At 45.9% G+C, this 8821-nt stretch overlaps 1 protein-coding gene across 6 annotated transcripts in view; it reads left to right on the top strand.

Moving 5' to 3' along the window:
* Nucleotides 1–238: 238 nt before the first annotated feature.
* The window catches only part of C5H11orf24 (chromosome 5 C11orf24 homolog), a 30772-nt gene continuing 22189 nt past the window's right edge, over nt 239–8821 (top strand). Inside the window, exons 1-3 of one of the 6 annotated variants that reach the window (XM_064452390.1) lie at nt 239–385; nt 1205–1342; nt 3498–3574. The gene's annotated coding sequence lies outside the window, so the exon portion shown is untranslated. Of the gene's footprint in view, nt 386–1171; nt 1432–3497; nt 3575–8821 lie in introns of those variants that run through there. The other 5 variants (XM_064452385.1, XM_064452388.1, XM_064452391.1 and 2 more) reach the window with 5 other exon arrangements.

The following is an 8821-nucleotide window of genomic DNA, read 5'->3' as shown; positions in this document are numbered from 1 at the left end:
CGGGTGGCGGGGCCCAGCCCGGTTCCGCGGCCATCACCTCCTGGCCGCAGCCGCTTCCGCTTCCGCCCACGTGGCACAGGTTACTTCCGCGGGGGGGCGGGCGGGATGAAAAGCTCGCGGAGGGGGCGGGTAGATAGGCAGACGGACCAATGAGAGGTGGCGGGGGCGTGCCCGAGGGCGGGGCGAGGCCGTGGCATGTGGCGGGGCGGGGCGGGGCGGGGCGGGGCGGGGCGGGGGCGGGGGCGGGGGCGGGGGCGGTGGGACTCTTCTCGCTCCCCGCGGGGGCTGCGCCGGGGTCGGGTGTGCGGCCGCCTCCTCCTCCTCCTTCGCCGGGGTAAGCGCCGTGTCCGTCCCGCTGCCCTGGGGCCGTGTCCTCCGCCGCGTCGTGAGTGTGGGGGTGGTTCCTCCTGGGCTTGGGGGAGCGGGGGCGGGGGACGGGGGACGCACGCCGTGTCCGGTGGGCGGCTGGACTGGAGGTCTCCGGGGCGGGTGGCGCGGAGCGGGTGTCGGTTTGAACCCGGGACGGGGACGGGTGGCCGTGGCCTGGCGGGGGAGCAGGGGCTCGACGGCCGTTCCCATGAACTGCCGCAGAAGTTGCAAATAAATTTGTAAATAAGTTGCAAATAAACATCCAAATAAGTTTTAACCTCCCCTGTAGCAATCGCGGAAGGGATGGTTTTGCGCTCCCCCGTTGCCCCCTTGCAAGGCGATGTGTGCGTGCTCCTGGGGGATTGTGTTTTTGGGGAGGCGGGAGTGGGGGAAACCCAGTTTTGTTGCGGGGAAAAGGGCTGATTGACTCGGCGAGTAATTTGCTGCCTGAAATGTAATGGTTTTAGGCCCTATGGACCACCTCGAAAAATATGGTGTGTAGACAAAGCAAATCGCCCTTGTGCATGGTATCGCAGATATGTAAAAATATCTTGTGTCAAGTGTGTACGATTGAGATTACCTTTGTAAATGGAACCCTGTTTTGCATGTATCTTACTGAAATCTTTTTCATCTTATTGTATCTTAAGTAAAGGTTTTCAGCAGGTTTAACTGTACCCTGGGCAATCTTAGTGGGAATCCAGTAAATGGTACAAAGAATAAATACTGTTCTTTGCCCAAGCTCTCATGCAGCATCCTGTGGGGATATCCTGTCACGGTGGATCTTGTTCTGGTAGATTCAGTGAAACGCTTACCTTTCCCCTCTGCTGTCTCCCAGGCTTTGTTTTCTAGGATTGGCAAAGAAAAATGCTGTCTCAGGATCCCGTCAAGTAAGGTGCCTTAATGTCCCGCACCGTGAGCAGTCTGAGTCCTTGCCAGGCTTGGTCATGCAACCGCACTCCTGTTTCCTGATCAAGTGAGTTAACTGGCTGCTCCCTGGAGGAACAAACCCATGAAGATACTTATTCTCACCACCTTGAGGTAAGTTGCAGCCTTGCTGATGAGGTAAACTCTGTGATAGTGAGCATTTCCAGCCCTTTAGACCTCAAAGGGCTGGTGGCTGATCAGGAGCTTTGAAAGCTAGTCTATTAAGATGTGTGTGGGTACAGTGTCTCTCTCTCAAAAATGCATGTATTTCTGTATTAATCTTACTTATCTAACATAATCATCCACTACTATATATGTTAATGCAGTCCATTACATGGTAATGGATAGTTTAGAAGGAATCTATCCATTTTTATTAGCTTTCATGTCTATAGTAGATGAATGTACTTGCTGAGTGTGTTGCTGCTTGCTTCTAGTTTATGTATATCTATAAGGTATGTATACACACATGTATTGTTTTAGCCCTTTTCTGGGAGAAATTCCAAATTACATGCCTCTTACACTTTGGTGTAGATATCTTTATTTTTTGTTTTAATTGCAAATGAAATAGCATCTGGTTATCTCCTGTTGAAATTCTGATTGGCACATGCATGCAACCTGCAGCCTCTGCCCTCTAAGGGAATTCTAGCATTGACTTTTCAATGGTGATGGGAGTAATTTGCAAGCGAAATATTGAGCTTCAGTGATGAAAAACATCCATACTGAAGACCCGATAATGTATTTAAAATGTCTGGCTGCATACCCCAGATTACAGGGCTAGGTAACGTAGCTACTTTTAAATATAGTAGCTGACTTTTAAAGTTGTGTGTGATGGACTAAATTTTCAAGGGAAAACTGTCATGGGGACATTAAGGAATGGAGATATTTGTTTAAAGCAGTGCATGCTGGAAGTGTCCAAAACTTTAACCATACAAATAAATTCCTCAGTTTCTTAGAGAGTTTCTTGCCTCCTCTTTTTTTTTTTTTTTTAAAGGCATGGATAAAACTTTTCTCCATGAACCTTTTAGTGTGCAGTTCTGCTGATGTCTCCCCATGCTCTGACGCATAGTTAAGTGAGCACGTGTTCTCTGTATCATCATCCACTTGAACAGAGTTTTATAAACAGAAGGTGCCATAAAGCAGGTCCAGCAAGAGTTTTTGCAGTGAAAGGCTATGGGGGACCTGGCTGTAGGAGGAATGCACTTGTTGCTCTGCTGCATGCCCACAAATTAGGCGTATTGCACTGGCTGCTTCACCCTGACAGACATGCATGTTCTGAGTGATGCCGGGCTTGTGGCTCAGAGCAGTCACACGGATGGCTGGGTGTCATGCACATTCTTTTCCTCGCAGCTCTCGTCTCCATATGGAGATCTTCTACGTTGACTGTATGCATGTGCTGAACAGCCGTGCTCAGATCCATCTGCTCTGACCTGTTTCTGCTCTCATCACTGGACCCCACATAGAAACACGTTCAGGCACTGCTAGTGTCTGGTTTAGATTTATCCTTGCCCTTTAATAGTTGCTTTCTGTTTGATGCAAACCTCTAATAGCAAGAGCAATTATGCACTGGGAAAGCCCGAGTAAAAAGCAGTAAATTCATTGGCACTTGTGTGTAGATCCTCAGCTGCTGTGCATTGCGATGGCTCCCGTGCAGAGCAATGGCAATCCACACCAGTTGGTCGTTTGCCCTTTGAAGTGGGATCGGATGCCTTTTTGAAGGAGGTGTTCTTCCCTACAGAGAGCTGGTGCAGAGTTCGCTTGTGTGGTAGATGAGATAGCCTTCCTGCCCCGGCACAGTGATTGTTGGATGAAGCTCCATGGTTTATGCTGCACTAGGAGCCAAACTAGATGATCTTTGTGGCTTTTTTCCCCCCTACCCTTAAAAGGACTGGGAGGGCAATATACCTACTGTGTGAGCTGTTGCTGGATGCTATCTGACACTCAGCACTCTGGCTCAGCAAGCTTGTTTCCCTGTCCTGTAGGAGTAATCTTTGTCATACCCCACCTGCCAATGATACCCAGCCTGTTTGGGTCTGGGAGGGACTCCGAAAGGGCTGTTGACTTTGACTGGGAAGGCAAGAAGTCCTGTGAAGTAAACTGTGATTGAACTCTTTCTTTCTGGACTGTAGCAAGCACTTAATGCATTAATTCTTCCTTTCAATTCTGCTCCCTTGGACTGAAGTTGTAGTTCCTTTTCTGCACCTTAGACTTGGAGGAGTCAGCAGGACTTGTGAATTGACAGCTGGTGCTGCAGGGACAGTAGCGAAGCTGAAAATAAATGCAGGTAGGAGCTGGTTGTGCACTTTGGAAATGTTCGCAGTTCTTCCAGCTTTTGACTGCTGCCAATCCAAGGAGGTCACCGTGCAGGTAAGGCACCCAGGGTGCCTGTGGGACAGCAATTCATCCAGGAAGGGACAATGTACCTCTGGTGTGGTACGGGGACCCCCTTCTTGAAGGAATGCCACATGTTCCTGTAAATAACTTACCCAACAAAAGCAAGCAGTGAGAACTGCAGAAGTGGGTTTTAATGCTCAGTGGAAACACATGCTTGCCTCACTGGTGTGTAGAGCAGCACTTAGCTGCTTGCTGTTGTGCTGTATGGCTTCCTTGTTTCTTTGGCTCTTTAGGTGTATTTGTGGAAACCCTGCATTTAGCTGATGACTCTGCTGTACTGTTATTGTGATTCTCGCTGTAATGAGGTTTCCTCTGGGTGGTTTTGAATGTTGATTGGCATAGGTGCCAAAAAACTCTGGCAGTCTTTCATTGCCTTTACTGGTGGTGTTTTTCTGTGCTGTGTGGGCTTGGCCTCAAGGATCAGATCTTCGGTTTCAGTGCTGAGGGGTGGGGGTGCTGTTGTGGAGTGTCATCAGACAGGACAGGACTGAAATGTGGTCCCTGATGGCTGCATTGCTGTGGTGGGAGAGCTAGTCTTCAAATATGCTTTGTAGAACAGTGTGTGAGCCTGTGTTTTCTACCACATCCATTCCTCTCAGTTCACATGATAACTTGTCAACCATTTGGAAAGCACACTGGGAGATGTTTTTTTTTCTTGTAGGACAATGTGGTATGAAAAAAGGAATGGAGGGCAGAGAACCAGGGTTATGGGTACTTGTTTCTTTGCAGCCAGCTGGACTGTCCCCCAGTGCATGTGGCAGGACCCACAGTCCATCTGTACATCTTGCACCTGCTTGAGTAACCAGCCAGGTCCTCTGTTTGAGCAGGAAGTTGGTGCGGATTGCAGTGGCATGCCCAGGTTATCTCTGTACATCACCACAGCTCCTGTCACTTTTGCCTGGGGAGTCTCAGTTTAGCTGTGTCCCCTGAAGGACAACTAAATTGTGCTCTGCAGATGTGGCTATGGACTGTCCAAGCCCCCATAGCTACCCGTTATTCCCTAAATACACATAGAGGGAAGGGGAGCTGGTCTGTGTACAAGGGCAATTCTTTTATTTAATGAGATGTTCGACAAGCCTTCCTCACAATCATCGCTGCTGCTAATGATGACTCTCTTGCCTCTGACTGTCCAGGAGGGTGCTTGGATTGCCTTTCCTGAGCTCCAGCTGACTTGGTGCCAGGCCTGGACAACTGCTTATGCAATAGTTCAGCAAAACACTTGAATGAATGCCTCAGATAGAGAAGGTGCACTGGATTTATATTTGCTTTATTAAAAAAAAAAAAAGGGGGGGGGGGGAGAGAAAAAAGTGATTTGATGAAAGTTGCATTGAATTTTGCATATGTACTTGGGTTGGATTTATATTTGTTTGGCTTGGGGAGACTTTGCAGCACTTTAACTAAACCTGGGTTTAAATCCACGTAAGTTAAACTCCCAATAGAACTTGTACGTGGAGACCAGGATGAAATCTCATTAATTTTAATAGGATTAAGCATGTTCTTTTGTTAGGTCATCTTCTCTGTCTTTGTTTGGCTTCTCCTTCCTGTATTAAAAAGCAGGATAAACCTTTCCACTCCTCCATCTCTTTGGGAAAATGCTTTGACAGCCTCAGAGAAGTGTGTCTCTGGTTGCATACAATAATATTTTAAACAGTGTTTCCCCCCTGTGCTTTCAGCTCTAGTCCTACTGTATCCAGGCTTTTATTGGCTTTTGCTTCCCCTAAAGGCGTAACAATTCCTGACAGCAAGAAAGCAGTTACAAGTATTTGCCTGGTAAGGTTCTACGTTGAAATTATTTTTTTTCCTTTTGCTCCCTCTGGACAGATTTGAAGCTGCTGAGAAACAAGTCCATTAGTAGAGGGAAACTTTGTAGAAGTCAGCAGGAACTGAGCATGTGCGGATAGGTCAGGGCAAAATCAATCCCTATTCAAGAAATGGGAATAAATTGAAGAACACGGAATAAAGGTAGAAGTGTTACGAATGCAAACTGGTTAAAGGGGAATATTGGGGATCCATTTAAGATCAAGTAAGCCATTAATTGGGGAGGAGGCTACTTCAAGTGTTTGAAAATGATGAAGAGGTATCACAATGTACATCACCCCCTGAATCTTACTGTTGACTACTTTTGATTTGTATGTGATTTATGTTGTAGGAACACTCTTCTTCCCTCTTTCCTTCAGAAAAGGCAAACCCCACAGCAAGTATTTATGGATGTTCCTGAGATGCTTTTAATGATGCTTTTACTAAATATATGCTTTCATAGGAAAAGTAGGCTGCCTTGTAACTCATGCACTAAGCTGAATTTCAAGACTTGATTTTCATTTCCAGCTTGGACCAGTTCCTCCTATAGCTATAGACAAAAGGTTCAGAGTCCTCATGACTCTTTTTCCACCCTGTGAGATAAGGGAAGGTTGGTCTTTCTTATCTAAGCTCTGCTCTTTCGAACTGATGCCCTGTCATGCTGTGGACTGACCAGTGTTACAAAGATCGGGCTGGTGTATTTGTGTCAGTAAAGCTCCTTTTGATGAAACTTTTCATCATCAGCATGACTTTTTGATGGCTGTAGCATCTGGGCTGAAGCTCCCATATCTAATTAAAAAAGGAGAGCATGGTGGAAAAGAAGCTCTCTAATTTTTTTTTGCCATAACACAAACAGGAGATTGGCTTATTAAGGGGTTAAGGATGGGAGTTTGTGATGGGTGAGAAATATCCTACTGAGGCCAGTTTTCTTTTTAAGTTATCCTTTCTTCCTCTTTCTAAGTCTCCTCATATCCTAGCTGATCTGGAAAGATGATGTTGTTACTAGGATTTCACAGCAGCTTCTGTGAATTTTCGTGTAGGTTTCTGGCACTCTTTGACCTGATGAGGCTTAAAAAAGGAGCAATGTGCTTTCCTCCTTTAAAATAAAATGTTTTATACCCAGTTTTCTTTTTTTAATTTTGTTTGGAAAATATCTCATTCATGAGCATGACGGAAGGTGCTGGGACTGTAGGCATGGCCAACTGGTCTAAGTGTGAAAACTTGAGACCAGCTTTGGAAAGAGTAAACATGCTCCCTCAAGTATTTTTTGTCATTAGTCCTTCATGTTAATGAGATCTGATTATTTAGAGCTTTACAAAATGTGCAAAACCTATTTAATCTTTTCAGTTCCTTTTTACAGCAAGGCTTTTGCGCGATAGTCATGGTATCTTCCTTGGTTTGTGATACAGATGGTGTATGTCTTTACAATATTTGCTTAGTCTGATGTAGAACTGCTAAACCTGATGTATCTCAGGAGATTTCCATGCCTGGAAATGGCCTTGTTTGCAAGAGCAGTAGCTCCTGCTTTATTGCAACGTGGTACTGCTGTGCAGAGCTCCCTTGGGAACAAGAAGTGTAAGTGCTATGGCTGAAGACCACCTCTCACCTGATAGTGAAGTAGAACATATGCCCTTGAAGGTGACACTTCTTCCTGACAGTGTGCTAGGCCATATCACATGGCCATTAGTGCAGTCTGTATGAACTGTCCTTCATTTCTCCATTTGTAGAGGCTGCTGTTCTTGAATTGGTGGTATGACTTCTATCCTGGGAAACTTGCCTATGAGGAAAGGCTGAGAGAGCTGGGACTGCTCAGCCTGGAGAAGAGGAGGCTCAGGGGAATCTTATCAATGTATATAAACACCTGAAGGGAGAGTGCTCTTTTCAGTGGTACCCAGGGACAGGACCAGAGGCAATGGGCACAAACGGAAACACTGAAGGTTCCCTCTGAATATCACAAAACATCTCACTGTGAGGGTGACTGAGCCCTGGCACAGCTTGCCTGGGAAGGTTGTGGAGTCTCCATCCTTGGAAATACTGAAAAGCGATCTGGACATGGCCCTGCTTGAGCAGGGGCATTGTACCAGGTGACCTCCAGAGGTCCCTCTCAACCTCAACCATTCTGAGGTTCTCTGAAAATTGTGCAGAGAGCTTCTTCAATGTCTAACTGGAAGTCATAATACTGGCCAAACTACCTGGTGCAAAATAAACTTCATTTGCGTGGTGTGTATGTTCCCATGTCTCTAGAAGAGCTTCTGGCCTTTGTCATCTGAACTGTGTGGCCGCACCACTGCTCCTGGGCCTTTATTAAAAATGGTGCCGTGGACATTCGGTCAATAAGAGCTGTAGGACTTGTTCATTGGTCAGCTTATTGCGCCGTGTTAGCAGACCTTAAGTGCATGAGGTAGCAGAGGTCTGTCTAGTACAGTACTGCCTTCAACAGTGGTCAGTAGTGTTGGGTAGAGACATCATCCCTGACACTTGGTATCATGAGACACTCTGGCAGTCCAGTTAAAAGCCAATATCCTCCCACTGTTCCCTTTCTCATCAAATCTTTTGTGTGTGTTGAAGAGCAGAGGCCCCAGCACAGATCTCTGAAACTTCACTGGTGGCTGTGTGTCCTCGTGAAAACCTACAGCTTCTTTCTGCTTTGTTTCTATTCTAATCAGTTATCAGTCCGTGCAAAAGCCTTTCTCTGTAGCCAACAGCATCTTAGTTTGCATTAGAACTTTGAAATGGTCCCTCACTAAAAACCTTTATACAAATCCACCTGTAATGAATAGCCTCAAAGATTTTAGATATGAAATATAATATCCTGATACGAAAGCTGTGTTGACTCTTCCTAAAGCCATGAAGCACGGTGATAATTGACACCAAGATAATTGGCAATTATTAACTGATAATTGACAAAGCCTAAATATACCTCTTCATCTATTACAGTGTTTTTTTGAGGGATGGTGAACAGTTTATATTTGCCTTGTAGATATGGCAGGATCCATGTGTTCTGGCTGCAGTGACCATCTCTGAGATGGCTGGAGTATGCATGTGCTGTGGCTGAAATGCATCACTGACAACATCTGGAGTATACCTGGCTCTAGTGGGCACTTTTCAGGCAGTGAAGCCAGCAGGGGAATGCAAATTTATGAGCATGCCAGTGGTTACATGGCTTAATTTTATGCAGGTCACAGGTTCCATTAGTTCTGCTAGACTTGCTATCATGTATAAAGTTAAACACATGCTTTTTGTGTTTGAAGAATTGCTATCTAAGGCAGATATGCTGAAATGGAAACAGCTGATAACTTTCTTCAGGGTCACTTGCTGCTTGAGTTTGAGAAGCACATGG

The sequence above is a fragment of the Phalacrocorax carbo genome, chromosome 5, assembly GCF_963921805.1.
Source record: "Phalacrocorax carbo chromosome 5, bPhaCar2.1, whole genome shotgun sequence".
Taxonomy (NCBI): Eukaryota; Metazoa; Chordata; class Aves; order Suliformes; family Phalacrocoracidae; genus Phalacrocorax; species Phalacrocorax carbo.
Note: the sequence above shows the minus strand (reverse complement) of the source record. Positions and strands in the feature narration are given on the sequence as shown.